The sequence below is a fragment of the Rhinopithecus roxellana genome, chromosome 11 (genome assembly GCF_007565055.1).
Source record: "Rhinopithecus roxellana isolate Shanxi Qingling chromosome 11, ASM756505v1, whole genome shotgun sequence".
Classification (NCBI taxonomy): Eukaryota; Metazoa; Chordata; class Mammalia; order Primates; family Cercopithecidae; genus Rhinopithecus; species Rhinopithecus roxellana.
The window spans coordinates 53232956-53247043 of NC_044559.1; positions in this window are offsets into that span (position 1 = coordinate 53232956).

Genomic DNA, 14088 nt, shown 5'->3' on the forward strand with positions numbered 1-14088 from the left:
ACACAGGACACACGTAGACAGGGACACACAGAGACCCCCACAGACACACGTAGACACACACAGACACACGTAGACAGGGACACACAGAGACCCCACAGACACACGTAGACACACACAGCACACCGTAGACAGGGACACACAGAGACCCCCCACAGACACACGTAGACACACACAGACACACGTAGACAGGGACCACACAGAGACCCCCACAGACACACGTAGGACACACACAGACACACGTAGACAGGGACACACAGAGACCCCCACAGACACACGTAGACACACACAGACACACGTAGACAGGGACACACAGAGACCCCCACAGACACACGTAGACACACACAGACACAGTAGACAGGGACACACAGAGACCCCACACACGTAGACCACACAGACACACGTAGACAGGGACACACAGAGACCCCCACAGACACACGTAGACACACACAGACACACGTAGACAGGGACACACAGAGACCCCCACAGACACACGTAGACACACACAGACACACGTAGACGGGACACACAGAGACCCCACAGACACACGTAGACACACACAGACACACCGTAGACAGGGACACACAGAGACCCCCACAGACACACGTAGACACACACAGACACACGTAGACAGGGACACACAGAGACCCCCACAGACACACGTAGACACACACAGACACACGTAGACAGGGACACACAGAGACCCCCACAGACACACGTAGACACACACAGACACACGTAGACAGGGACACACAGAGACCCCCACAGACACACGTAGACACACACAGACACACGTAGACAGGGACACACAGAGACCCCCACAGACACACGTAGACACACACAGACACAGAGACACACACAGACACACAGAGAGATGCACACAGTGAGCCCACACCCCCCCAGGCTTGCTGTTGTGCACGAGAATCTCCTGCCACTTGATGGACAAAACCGGAGCCCTCGGTGGGGTGGGGCACAGGGGGCATGAGGGGCCAGGTGGGGCTGCAAGACTGTCCAGCTCCCTCCTGATGGCCCCCGAGGTGGCCAAGATCCCCGTCTGGGGAAGGACGAGTGGGCCCTGCTGGGCAGGAGCCATAGGGACCAGGGGGGTGATGGATGATGGATGGTGACCCAGCTGCCTGCCAGACCGCTCTGCAGACCCCCTGCGGGAGTAGCCTCTGCCCCCACCTTGTGCAAACTGTTGACCTGCAGGCCACATGGTGATTGTCACGACCAGCAATGGCCACAGAGGGGTGGGAGTGAGCACAGCAGTCAGTCACAAGCCCTCCTGGTGGGGGCACGGGGCTGGGGACAGGCCCTGCTCAGGGCTGGGCGCCCACGAGGCCCAGAGTGGGCACCGGGGGGGCTGCTGGGCTCCATCCACCTGCTGGCAGGCTGAGAGCTGCCTTCTGGGGAAGGAGGGAATGTGGAGCTCAGACACACACATGCTCACACTCAGGCTCACCACACTCCTGCAGGCACACTCCCATCCGCACACACACTCACATGCACAGTTCACACACTCAGGCTCACCACACTCACCCCTGCAGGCACACTCCCATCCGCACACACACACACATGCACAGTTCACACACTCAGGCTCACCACACTCACTCCTGCAGGCACACTCCCATCCGCACACACACTCACACACATACACAGTTCACACACTCAGGCTCACCACACTCACTCCTGCAGGCACACTCCCATCCGCACACACACTCACATGCACAGTTCACACACTCAGGCTCACCACACTCACCCCTGCAGGCACACTCCCATCCGCACACACACTCACACACATGCACAGTTCACACACTCAGGCTCACCACACTCACTCCTGCAGGCACACTCCCATCCGCACACACACACACATGCACAGTTCACACACTCAGGCTCACCACACTCACCCCTGCAGGCACACTCCCATCCGCACACACACACACATGCACAGTTCACACACTCAGGCTCACCACACTCACTCCTGCAGGCACACTCCCATCCGCACACACACTCACACACATACACAGTTCACACACTCAGGCTCACCACACTCACTCCTGCAGGCACACTCCCATCCGCACACACACTCACATGCACAGTTCACACACTCAGGCTCACCACACTCACTCCTGCAGGCACACTCCCATCCGCACACACACTCACACACATGCACAGTTCACACACTCAGGCTCACCACACTCACTCCTGCAGGCACACTCCCATCCGCACACACACTCACACACATACACAGTTCACACACTCAGGCTCACCCACACTCACCCCTGCAGGCACACTCCCATCCGCACACACACTCACATGCACAGTTCACACACTCAGGCTCACCCACACTCACCCCTGCAGGCACACTCCCATCCGCACACACACTCACATACACAGTTCACACACTCAGGCTCACCCACACTCACCCCTGCAGGCACACTCACGTCCGCACACACACTCACACACATACACAGTTCACACACTCAGGCTCACCCACACTCACCCCTGCAGGCACACTCACGTCCGCACACACACTCACACACATACACAGTTCACACACTCAGGCTCACCCACACTCACCCCTGCAGGCACACTCACGTCCGCACACACACTCACATACACAGTTCACACACTCAGGCTCACCCACACTCACCCCTGCAGGCACACTCACGTCCGCACACACACTCACACACATACACAGTTCACACACTCAGGCTCACCACACTCACTCCTGCAGGCACACTCCCATCCGCACACACACTCACACACATACACAGTTCACACACTCAGGCTCACCCACACACCCCTGCAGGCACACTCACGTCCGCACACACACACACACATACACAGTTCACACACTCAGGCTCACCCACACTCACTCCTGCAGGCACACTCACATCCGCACACACACTCACACACATACACAGTTCACACACTCAGGCTCACCCACACTCACACACACCCATGGTCCCCCACCTCCATGAAGTCCGCAGATCCGAGGGAGGGTCCTTGAGGGCGCTAGCGGGGGAGGCCCCACTCCTCCAGACACCTAGAACCTTACGCAGAAAGCCCCAGCATCACACTTCGGGGGCCTGGGCCCAAAAGGCCCCTGCAGAGCCCCCCATCCTGAGCCTCCACCTGGCATCACCCCTCCCCGTTTACAGCTGCCCAGCAGGGCTTCCAGGAAACACACAGTCCAACCCTGACGTTGGGCTCCTGGCCTCGGTTCTGCAAGAGGGAAGGAGGAGAGAGGACGAGAGAGAGGCAGAGAGACCAGCAGACCCAGAGAGAGACCCAGAGAGAGACACAGACATAGAGGGCCAGAGAGACAGAGGCAGAGAGACACACACAGAGAGACAGAGGCAGAGAGAGACCAACACACACAGAGACACAGAGACAGACACAGAGACACAGAGAGAGACACAGAGACAGAGACAGACACAGAGACACAGAGACAGAGAGACAGAGGCAGAGACAGAGAGACCGACATACACAGAGAGAGACACAGAGACAGAGACAGACACAGACAGAGGCAGAGACAGACTAACACACACACACAGAGACACAAACATAGAGGGACAGAGACAGAGACAGTGGAGAGACAGAGACCAAGAGACAAAGAGACAGAGACAGTGGGGAGACAGAGAGAGACAGACACAGAGAGACAAAGAGAGAGAGACACAGAGACAGTGGGGAGACAGAGACCGAGAGACAAAGACACAGAGACAAGGAGACAAACAGAGAGACAGAGACAGTGGGGAGAAAGAGAGGCAGAGACAGAGAGACACATACAGAGAGACAGAGACAGCAGGGAGGCAGGGAGACAGAGACAGAGAGACACACACAGAGAGACGGAGACAGCAGGGAGGCCCTGGGCTATTCTAGGGCATCGCCCAGTTCTTCACTTTGTTTTCCTAACATTTTTCTGGATTATAAACCCACACCTGCTGATGAGAAAGCACTTTAAACATCCGCACAGGTTTAAAGGGGCATCCAGGAACCGGAGGGTCGGACTTGCGCACAGGTGTGAGGACGGTCGCCCCGCTGCTGCCTCTGCAGGTGGAGGAGCCCAGGGCCCGTCTTCCTGCTGCCCCATCGGCTGGAGCCTGGGAGCTGGGGTGACAACTGTGTGGGGGCCCAGACCCCTCTCGTTTCCCCCTAGGCCTCAGGGACCCACGGAAGGCTGTGGCCAGGCAGTGAGGTGCTGGATGCTGTCTTGGGCTCAGGCTACCGGGTGGAACTGATCAGAGGGGCAGGCTGCCAAGGCACCAGGTTTCAGTGCCACCTGGCCATCCTGGCTATGAGCCCTGAAGGTCCTGAGACCCCTCAGGGGATTCTGTGAGGTGAAGGGAGGGACTCAGGGTAAACCCCAACCCCTGAGGGCCAAGGGAGAACCCGCAGGTGGACCCCAGGCTTCCGGACAGGCGCGCCCCACACCTGCCCCCGTTCCGAGCTCCCTGTGGCTCCCCAGTGCTTTGAGTGAAACCCAGTCTGAGCAGGAGCACGAGGTCCGTGGGGGCAGCCCCACTTCACCCACTGGAGGCCACACAGCCTGGCTCCCACCTATCCTGGGGACCTCCTGCCGGGGTTTTGCAGGAGCAGGGGGTGGAAAGGCCTGAAAGCAGAGGACTCCCCAACCCGGGCATCCTTCCCACCATCCCAGGGCCTCCTGCTGTACCACCCACCCCAAGAAGGCCCCAGCAGTCCGGCCAGCACCAGCCAGGGACAGTGTCCTGGTCCTTCTCACATCTGCAGGGTCAGGATGGCCTCCCGGGCAGGGGGTGCTGCTGGGTCCAGACACTCCCTGGGCACCTCAGACCCCAATAGCAGCCCCTCCACACCAAACACACTGGCCTCCTGCCCTCCCTCCCTCCACCAGAGACAGAAAGGATCTTGTGGGTCTGGCGGACGTGCTTGGCACAGAGCTGGCGGTGATAACGGGTGGCCTTCAGGCGGCTCCACTCCCTCCATTCCATTCCTTGTGGGGCCGGGTGGAGGGCGGGTGGCGGGGGTATCCCTGCAGCTGTCTCTGGCCAAAGGCAGCCCACTGTTAACCCTTGGTGTACTCTCCCTGCTGAAGTTCCCAAAGAGGGTGGCCTGCTCCCCCTGCATGGCACGTGGAGACCTCAGTCTACACTGGCCACACCCTGAGGCTGGGCCCCACCCTGCCCAGCAGCCCAGCACCTCATCCCGCCCTGTCCCGCCCTGCACCCCACCCTGTCCCGCTCTGCAGCCCAGCCTGCCCTGCACCCCGCCCCACTCTGCACCCCGACCCTCCCTGCACCCTGTCCCTCCCTGCACCCTGTCCCTCCCTGCACCCCGTCCCACCCTGTACCCCATCCCTCCCTGCACCCTGTCCCGCCCCGTACCCTGACCCTCCCTGCACCCTGTCCTGGCCTAGCACCCTGTCCCGCCCTGCACCCCAGCCTGCTTTGCACCCCATCATGCCCTGCATCCCATTCCTCCCTGCACCCTGTCCCTCTCTGCTCCTGACCCTGCCCTGCAGCCCCCAGCCCCCAAGGCCACTGTCCCAGGAGTCAGGGGTTATGTGCTGACCCTCAGGTTATTTGCTGACCCCCACTGACCCCTGAGTTGCAGGCCGGGCAATGTCAGTGGCTACCCTAGAGAAGCAGCCGAGGCCTAGAGCAAAGCTGACCCCTCCTGGACTCAGTTTCCCACCTGTCAAAGGAGGTGCTGGAAATAGTAGAGTTCCCTGGGAGATGGGCAGAGTCTTACAAATGAAACCTGTGTCCACCGTATGACCTGTCAGTTCCACTCCTAAGCATTTGCAAAATCATCCATCCCCAGAAAGACTACAGTAAGAATGTTCTGGGCCAGGTTTGGTGGGTGGCTCACGTCTGTAATCCCAACACCTTGTGAGTCCGAGGCAGGAGGATCAACTGAGCCCAAGAGTTTGAGACCAGCCTGGGAAACATGGTGAGACCTTGCCTCTACAAAAAATTTAAAAACAAACTAGGTGTGTGTGGTGGATGCACCTGTGGTCCCAGCTACTCGAGATGCTAAAGCAGGAGGATCACCTGACCCAGAAGTTTGAGGGTGCATGAGCTGTGATGGTGCCACTGCACTCCAGCCTGTATGACAGCGAGACTCTATCTCAAAAAAAAAAAAACAAGGCCGGGAGAGGCTCATGCCTGTAATTCCAGCACTCTGGGAGGCTGAGGAGGGTGGATCACCTGAGGTCAAGAGCTCGAGACTAGCCTGGCCAACATAATGAAATCCCGACTCTACTGAAAATACAAAAATTATGGCTGGGCACAGTGGCTCATGCCTGTAATCCCAGACAGCATTTTGGGAGGCTGAGGCAGGCAGACCACCTGAGGTTGGGAGTTCGAGACCAGCCTGACAGCCTGACCAATATGGAGAAATCCCGCCTCTACCAAAAACACAAAATTAGCCAGGCGTGGTGGTGGGCCCCTGTAATCCCAGCTACTCAGGAGGCTGGGGCAGGAGAATCGCTCGAAACTGGGAGGCAAAGGTTGCGGTGAGCTGGGATCATGCCATTGCACTCCAGTCTGACCAACAAGAGCGAAACTCTGTATTAAAACCAAAGAGAGAAGAAGAAGGTCTTCAAATAGGAACCACTCCAAGTCCTCAAGTCCCCTTCATCCACAGAGAAATGGATAAAAAATCGTGACGATTGTGCATGAAAGAAGCAGACACACAGGTTCTCGGGCCTCCCCAGAGCAGATCGAACCACGTGGGCTGACAGGGCCCCCAGGAGAATGTTTCCGTGGCCTGAGGAGGAGGCGGTTACATGCTGGACGCATTTGCCAGAACCCTGGGCTTGTACACTTGAGACTGTTCATTCCACACAAAATAAATAAAATAGAAATAAAACTTGGGGCTATGCAGCGGAGCCGTGGGGTTGCCCGCTCTGCGGTGGTCAGCTGACCCCAGGATGCCCCGGCCAGAATAACATGGGGCACAGAGTCAGACCTGTGTCTTGAATGAACACGGACCATTTCTTAGGATAGATATGTCCCATGAAATATTTAGGACGCATTTACACTGTAAGTTTTCATTGTTTAGCTAACATTTGAATTAACTGTGTGTCCTGAACTTTTACTTGCTACATCTGGTGGCCCCACACCCAGTTTATGGAGAGGACATGTGCTTGGAGCAGTGACAATAACCCAGGTCAGTTCATCTGTCTTCAGGGGGCTCCCGGGATCCAGGTCAGTGTGAGGACCTGAAGCCTGCTGGGGTTGCCCCACATCATGTGTGGAGGGCAGTGCAGCCAAGTGACCGGGCCCTGAGGCTCCTGAGGCCCTGGGCCCCCATGGGATGTCCCCTCGGGGGCCAGGCCCTGGGATCTGTGCTCCAGGCTGGCTGTATGGGAGATGGAGGGCCTGGCCTGTGCCCAGAGGCTGATCACCGCATGGTCCCTGGCAGGGTCTGGGATGGTCTCAAGGGGCTGGTGGGCTGGGGGCTCAGCTGAGCCACCGTAGGCAGCCTCCAGCCCCTGGTGGGAGAGGGAGGCAAAGAGTTAACCCCTGGCCCTGGGAGAGCCCTGCCCCAAGCTCAGGGCCGGCGTTTCAAGGCTGCGTGTCTGTGACTCCCTCAGAGGAGATAATCACGGCTTCTTGATATTTTCTTTCTCCTCTCCTGTGCACACCCACATATCAGGAGGACTCGCTGGGCATGAGAACTTTCCTCTGCCCGCCAAGGCCACAGCAGGCGGAAGGGGCCAAAGCCGCCTTGTCCAGGAGCCTCTGTCCCCTCCCTGGGAGCACCTGGCGAGGAGCTGGGGCCACCGGGCTGGACCCCCTCTGTCTCACATGCACACGTACCACCCAACACACACACACCACACATGTACACACCACACACATATACACATCACATGATGTGTACAGCACTACACACACACACACCCCCACACAGCATACTACATGCACACACTCACTTGCAGAGCCCACCCCTTTCTCTACCACCTGGGTCTGGACCCCACACTCAGCCCAGGTCCTAGCCCCGGGTCTCAGGCCCCTGTGCGGTCACTGCCGTCCACTCCTGGGGCCCGGGGGCCTTTCTCACTGAGGACAGGGCTGAGCTCCCCCAGGCTGAGGAGGGCCCTTCCACCTCCAACCCCCGCTTAGCGGCTGCGGCCCCTGCTCAGCCTCCTTGGGTCCTGGGTGCCCTGAGCCAACGCCGGGGCCGACCCTCAGCAGCCCCAGTTAGGCTGGCCTCAGTTGGGTCTCTGTGTGTTCTTGGCCTCGGTTGGGTGTCTGTGTGTTCCTCTGGGAGCTACAAGAAGGCAGGTGAACTTGGCTCCACACCCTGCACCCAGGTCCAGCTGCCGGCACTGCTTGGTGGCCACCCAGGGCGAGGGTGGGACTGCCCAGGATCCCAGGATGCACAGCCCCTCTGCCCCGTGGTCCCGCCGCCCACCCTCCTTGACACCCCGCCACCCCTGCTTGGGCAGCCACAGGGAGCTGCTAGAGGGTGGAGTTCGGCACAGAAGGAGACAAAGGCCCCAGGGACAGATGGGGTGGGGGCCACCCTGCCAGGGCTCTCTGGCCTCTGGACACCCCCGTCAACCGTCCCTGGTCAGGTGGTTCTGTTTTTCCTGGTGTGGGTGTCACGCTGGGGGGGTCAGCAGTGCACACGATTCAGCCACGTCCACAGCTTTTCTTTATTTCAGTGTCTGTGGCCCAGGCTGGACTACAGTGATGCAGTCTCGACTCACTGCAGCCTCAACCTCCCAGGCTCCAGCGATCCTCCCACCTCAGCCTCCCAAGTAGGTGGGACTACAGGCGCCATGCCAGGCCAATTTTTGTAATTTTTGTAGAGACGGGATTTTGCTATGTTGCCCAGGCTGGTCTTGAACTCCTGAGCTCAGGTCATCCGCCCGCCTCGGCCTCTCAAAGTGCTTACAGGCGTCAGCCGCCGCGCTCAGCCTTCAGTGGTTCTTCAAGGAAGTTATATCTATACTTTAAGCATATCTGTCCTTCTCAGAGTCTGTGAGAGACGAGGATACAACTGTAAACAGGCTCCAGAAATACGGGCAGAGGGAATAGCAGAGCTTTGCCGCCGCCTCTCTCCAGCAAACTTTAAACAGCCATCGTTTCCACTTATTCCTGCTTGTAAAACGATACATTGTTATGACGGAGAATTGCCAGCACTGCAGAAAAGAAAGCTTTGCCACCAAAAGCAGTCACTGTGGATCATGCCAGGTCCTGTCCAGCCCAGTTCCTGCACACTTGTGGGGTGCTCTGAGCCTGGACTCCACACGAGCTCCTCTCTCCCCTGCTTACTCCTTTGTGCTTTCATTGCTAATAATTTCAGTCAGTTGTCTCTGCTCTGCTAATTTACTATTTGAAGTTATTTACAGCTTGATCTAAAGAAGCTCTGTGGCCGGACACACTGGCTCACTCCTGTAATCCCAGCACTGTGGGAGGCTGAGGCAGGAAGATTGCTTGAGCCCAGGAGTTCAAGACCAGCCTGGGCAACATGGTGAGACCCCATTGCTACAAAAAATGAAAAGAATTATGCCAGGCACAGTGGCTTACGCCTGTAATCCCAGCACTTTGGGAGGCTGAGGTGGGTGGATCACCTGAGGTCAGGAGATCGAGACCATCCTGGCCAACACGGGGAAACCCCGTCTCTACTAAAATACAAAAATTAGCCGGGCATGGTGGCGGCGCCTGTGGTCCCAGCTACTCGGGAGGCTGAGGCAGGAGAATGGCGTGAACCCGGGAGGCGGCGCTTGCAGTGAGCTGAGATCGCGCCACTCACTCCAGCCTGGGTGACTAAATACAGAGCGAGACTCTGTCTCAAAAAAAAAAAAAAAAGCTTTAATAGATTTTTAAAATTCATTTTTACTTTTTTTCTCCTTCATCTACCCAAGATCGTACTTTGTGTGAGGGAAAGTTTTTGAAGTAAATTTCATGACAGCACATCATTCAGCAGCGAGTTCGGACCATCCGTTCCCATTTTTACAACGTGTGTGCACCCTAAGGTGTTTTCCCTTTAAAATTGTTGTTACATTTCACACGTGCAAAAATAAACGCCAGGTGATGTGAGGGGCACCCACATCCACCTTCCCACTGGGAAACATGCTGACCGCCCCCGAAGGGAGCCCTCGTCCTGCCGTTTCCTCCCGAGTCCTGGAATTCTAAAACCGCGCTCCCTCTGGGAGGCCTCGGATTTTCCTGCCAGTTCCACCTGGGAAAGCTGCTCTCCACCTGCCCTGCTCCCTCTGGGCCCCTCACGGCTTCCCACCCCCCACCCTGGGGCCTGTGCTCCTACATCCCTGTGGCCGCCCGGACATTCCTCCTAATTTCCTGACATTCCCCACTCCCTGGCGGGACGTTTTACTCCTTGCTCTCCTTCCCACTGGAGGGCGCGTGCTTTCTAGCCGGCCGCGTGGGCAGGGAGAGGACCAGGTGCAGGCGCTGGAGGACGGGACTCGGAAGTCAAGCGGCGTCTTGGCCGCCCAAGGTTCCAGCACAAGTGCCCAGAATCCCTGATTCCAGGGAGCTCCCAAGGGTCTCATTCTCCTCTGGGGTCTTTGCTGGCCGAGGGCAAGGCCGGGTGAGGACGGAGAGAAGCAGCGCCTGCCCACCACTCACCCAGAGCTCGGAGGGGCCAGGATTCAGCACCCTACGGGGGTGGGCACAGCACATGCTGCGGGGACCTGGTGCTGAGGTCCTGGCTCCCACTCCAGCGTGGCCTGGTGGCTTCTCCCCAGCTGGGGTACCCTGCACAGGGGTTGTGGCGCCTCCCAAGGGCCAGCCCTGACCTGACAACCTCTCCTCCAGCCAGGATGGAATCCACACTCCCTTGAGAGGGTTCCTGGCTTCAACACGCTCCACCAGCTTCACGCCGCCAGGGCCCTGGTCATCCCGGGAACCCTGCCAAGGGCCTCCTGTCTTCCGGAGGGTGAGCCGGCCCTGCCTGTGGGTGTCTGGGGTGTGGCCTCCAGGCACCAAGCACCTGCTGGCTCCTGATACCTGCCTTTCTGACTGTGGTGTGTCTCTGGCCTGGCGCCTGCTTCTGGGTGCCCGGAGAGAGCAGGCTCCTCGCAGGTGGCAGGCAGCCCTGTTTGTGTGTGCATGAGCGTGTGGGGGCACCTGGAGCTGAGCGGTGGCCTGTGCTGTCACCACCCGGGGTGGCAGAGCGGGGTCTGGCGCTGCCACAGCTCCCGACGGAAATTGCCTGGGCCTGGGCTGGCTCGGGCTTCTCGGCCAGGCCCTTCCCCAGCACTTCCTGCCCAGCCCCAGCTGCAGGACCTGCTGAAATCTGTGCTGTGGGAGCCCTGTCTCTGAGGGGTCACTGCAGTGACTCGGAAACCTGAGTCTCCCTGCTCCTGATTCCAGGAGCACTGCTTGAGCCGCCACCGTCACGACCCAGCATGACCCGGACTCCAGATCCAGGACCAAGAGTCCCCCTGACAGTGGGGAAGTGGTGGACCCTGGGGGCTGGCACCCACCGTGGCCCCTCCCCAGCCCCTGGCACGGAGGGGCTGCTCCCCTGGGAATGGCCCCTTAATAGAGGAAGCCCTGGCCTGGCTTCCTGAAGGGCTCTGGGAACAGAGCGGCCTCGAGTAGCTGCCCACACCTGACCAGGCCAGTCTTTGGGAAGCCGCCCTCTCAGCCTATGCACTGCAGGGACACTGGGTGGAGGGGGCCGCGCAGTGACCGTCCATGCAGGGGAGGGGCCTTGCCTTCTGACTCAGGGGAAGTGGCTTTCAGCTGCCTTCGCCTCAGGAGGTGGCTTTGAAACCCTCCTGAGGTTTGTGGCCCTGAAGTTCCTTCCTGAGACCCCGCAGGGAGACTGAGCCCTTGGCCCAAGGGCACCGGGGAGGACAGCACCTCAAAACAGGGGCCCAGGGCGCAGGACAGAGTGTGTGGGGCAGGTGTGCAGGCTGTGCCCAAGGGGTCTCGGGGTCAAAGGGGCTCTCGGAAATGGTATCTCACAGTTCCTGAGCGGGTGCTCAGATCTGGATGAGCTGTTTTCTGAAGGAAGCAGGAAAGTGATGTCATCTTGTGGCTCCGGATTGACCACAGCCTGACAGACAGGAAGTGGTGCCAGAAGTGAAGCTGCTGGCTTCCCAGCCACGGCTTCCGTGGCCCACGTGTGGCAGCGTGAATCACAGCTGCATTATGACACCAGAGGGATAGCAGCTCAGGCTGCAGTATAAGGCAACTCCACGGAGTGCCCTGGCTTAGTTGTTGCACAGCACAGGGTCAGACGGATGCCCTGGAGGAGTCAGCAGGGACCCCCGGCAGGAGCAGTGAGTGGCCTGGGCTGTGAAGAGCAGGCACCTCCAGTGTCCTCTGGCAGAGGCCCAGCACCCGGGGCCGTGCTCCTCACATGAAGGCCGAGACCACCACCCTGCCCTTTGGAGTTTGTCTCTGAGCAAGGGACACTGTGGGGCTGACCAGCGAGTGGCGTTCGGTCCACAAGAGGGCCCTGGTCCGGCTGGGTCTACTGAGTGCTGGCCTGCCCCTTGCCACCCGGCTCTGCCCATATGTGGCTGTCACTCCTGGGCTTCCCGGAAACGTCATTTGAGGCAGCTCAGGTTTTCCAAATCCAGTGGAAGTCACGTTGTTTGCTGTTGGAGACTGGCTGGGACTGTGCTTCCAGTATGGGAAGGTTTAGGAGGCAGTCAGCAGCCCTCTCCTGTGGCCACTGTGCCCGAGGCAGGTGCCTGGGGTGAGAGGGATTCTTCTGGATGCGGCCGTGCACTACCCAGCAGGCCTAGAGTGAACGTCTGTGTGGAGCCAGGGCTCCCATCCAACATCCCTTAAGGGTCCTGATGGCTGGAGCTGGGGGAGGCAGGTATGGCAAGGGGCTTCCTGCACGCAGGACAACTGGAGACCCCTGGTCAAAGAGCCAGGTGTGCACCTGCAGAGCCAGGCGTGGGCCCACAGAGCCTGTCAAGCCTGGTTTACACCACAGAGTCGGGTATGCACTGAGAACCAGGTGTGCACGGAGAGCCAGGTGTGCATTGAAGAGTCAAGTGTGCACTGAGAGGTGTGCACTGAGAACCAGGTATCCAGAGAGAACCAGGTGTGCACTGCAGAGCCGCGTGTGCACTGAGAGCCAGGTGTGCAAGGAGAGCCAGGTGTCTGTTGAGAACCAGGTGTGTGCAGAGGGCCAGGTGTGCACTGCATATCTAAGTGCTCGTGTGGAGTCTGGCTGGGAAGGTGCTGCCCAGGACCCTGCCTCTCTGGCTGTCTTCTGTGCATTTGGGGATGCCAGAAGGGGTTCGGCTCTGGCTGGAGGGCAGCCAGCAGACTTGCCAGCCAGCACCCCCAGGTGATAAGAGCTGGTGCCCACAGGTACTCAGCAAATGTCTACATTTTGGGGAGGGCTGGAGAAAACGAAGGCCATGCCTTCTCTGCAAGGCTCGGCACAGGCCCTCCGTTTCCCAGTCCTTCAGCCCAGCCACAGGGTGTCCAGGCAACAAGGGCGCCAGGTCGCCTGCACCCTGTCTCCTGCGGAAAGGACAGCGCCTGCTCCTTGTCCTCCAGTAGCTGCTGGACCCTGGGGTCTGGCTGCTCTGGCGCCTGGGTCCCCACTACAGGGCAGACACTAGCCTTGAATCCAACTGTGGAGGAAATGGGGTTGCCGATGGAGGCTGGGGAGACCGGGAGGGAGGGAGGTATGGGCGGCTGGAGGGCTTGAGAGACAGGGACCCACCCCCGCAAGTACAGTGGCCTGTCCCCTCCGGAACGCTCTCATTCTTCGTGCTGAAGGGAGCTGGAGGCTTGGCAGGCCTGCGAGACGAATGGGCGCTATCAGCTCAGGGCTCTCGTCGGAGGAACCACCCGGGAGGCAGCACCCATGGGGGTAGGGGCTTGGCCACGGGCTGGGGGGACGTCGATGGCCAATGTCAGGCCTCCTCGGTGCAGCACCGGATGCGTCTAACAGCCTCCGCCCCGTGGGCGCCCACTCAGACGTGCTGCCCAGGTGCCTGGAGCAGAAGCCACCTCCTCAAAGGCCGGCGCGCCAGCCTGGCACCAGGGGACGCTCCCAGGGGGTGCCCACAGGGAACGTGGGCATCGGGCTGGCTACTGCGGCGCGTGTGGGCTGCGAGCCCTGCCCTGTGGTCGGACACTGGAG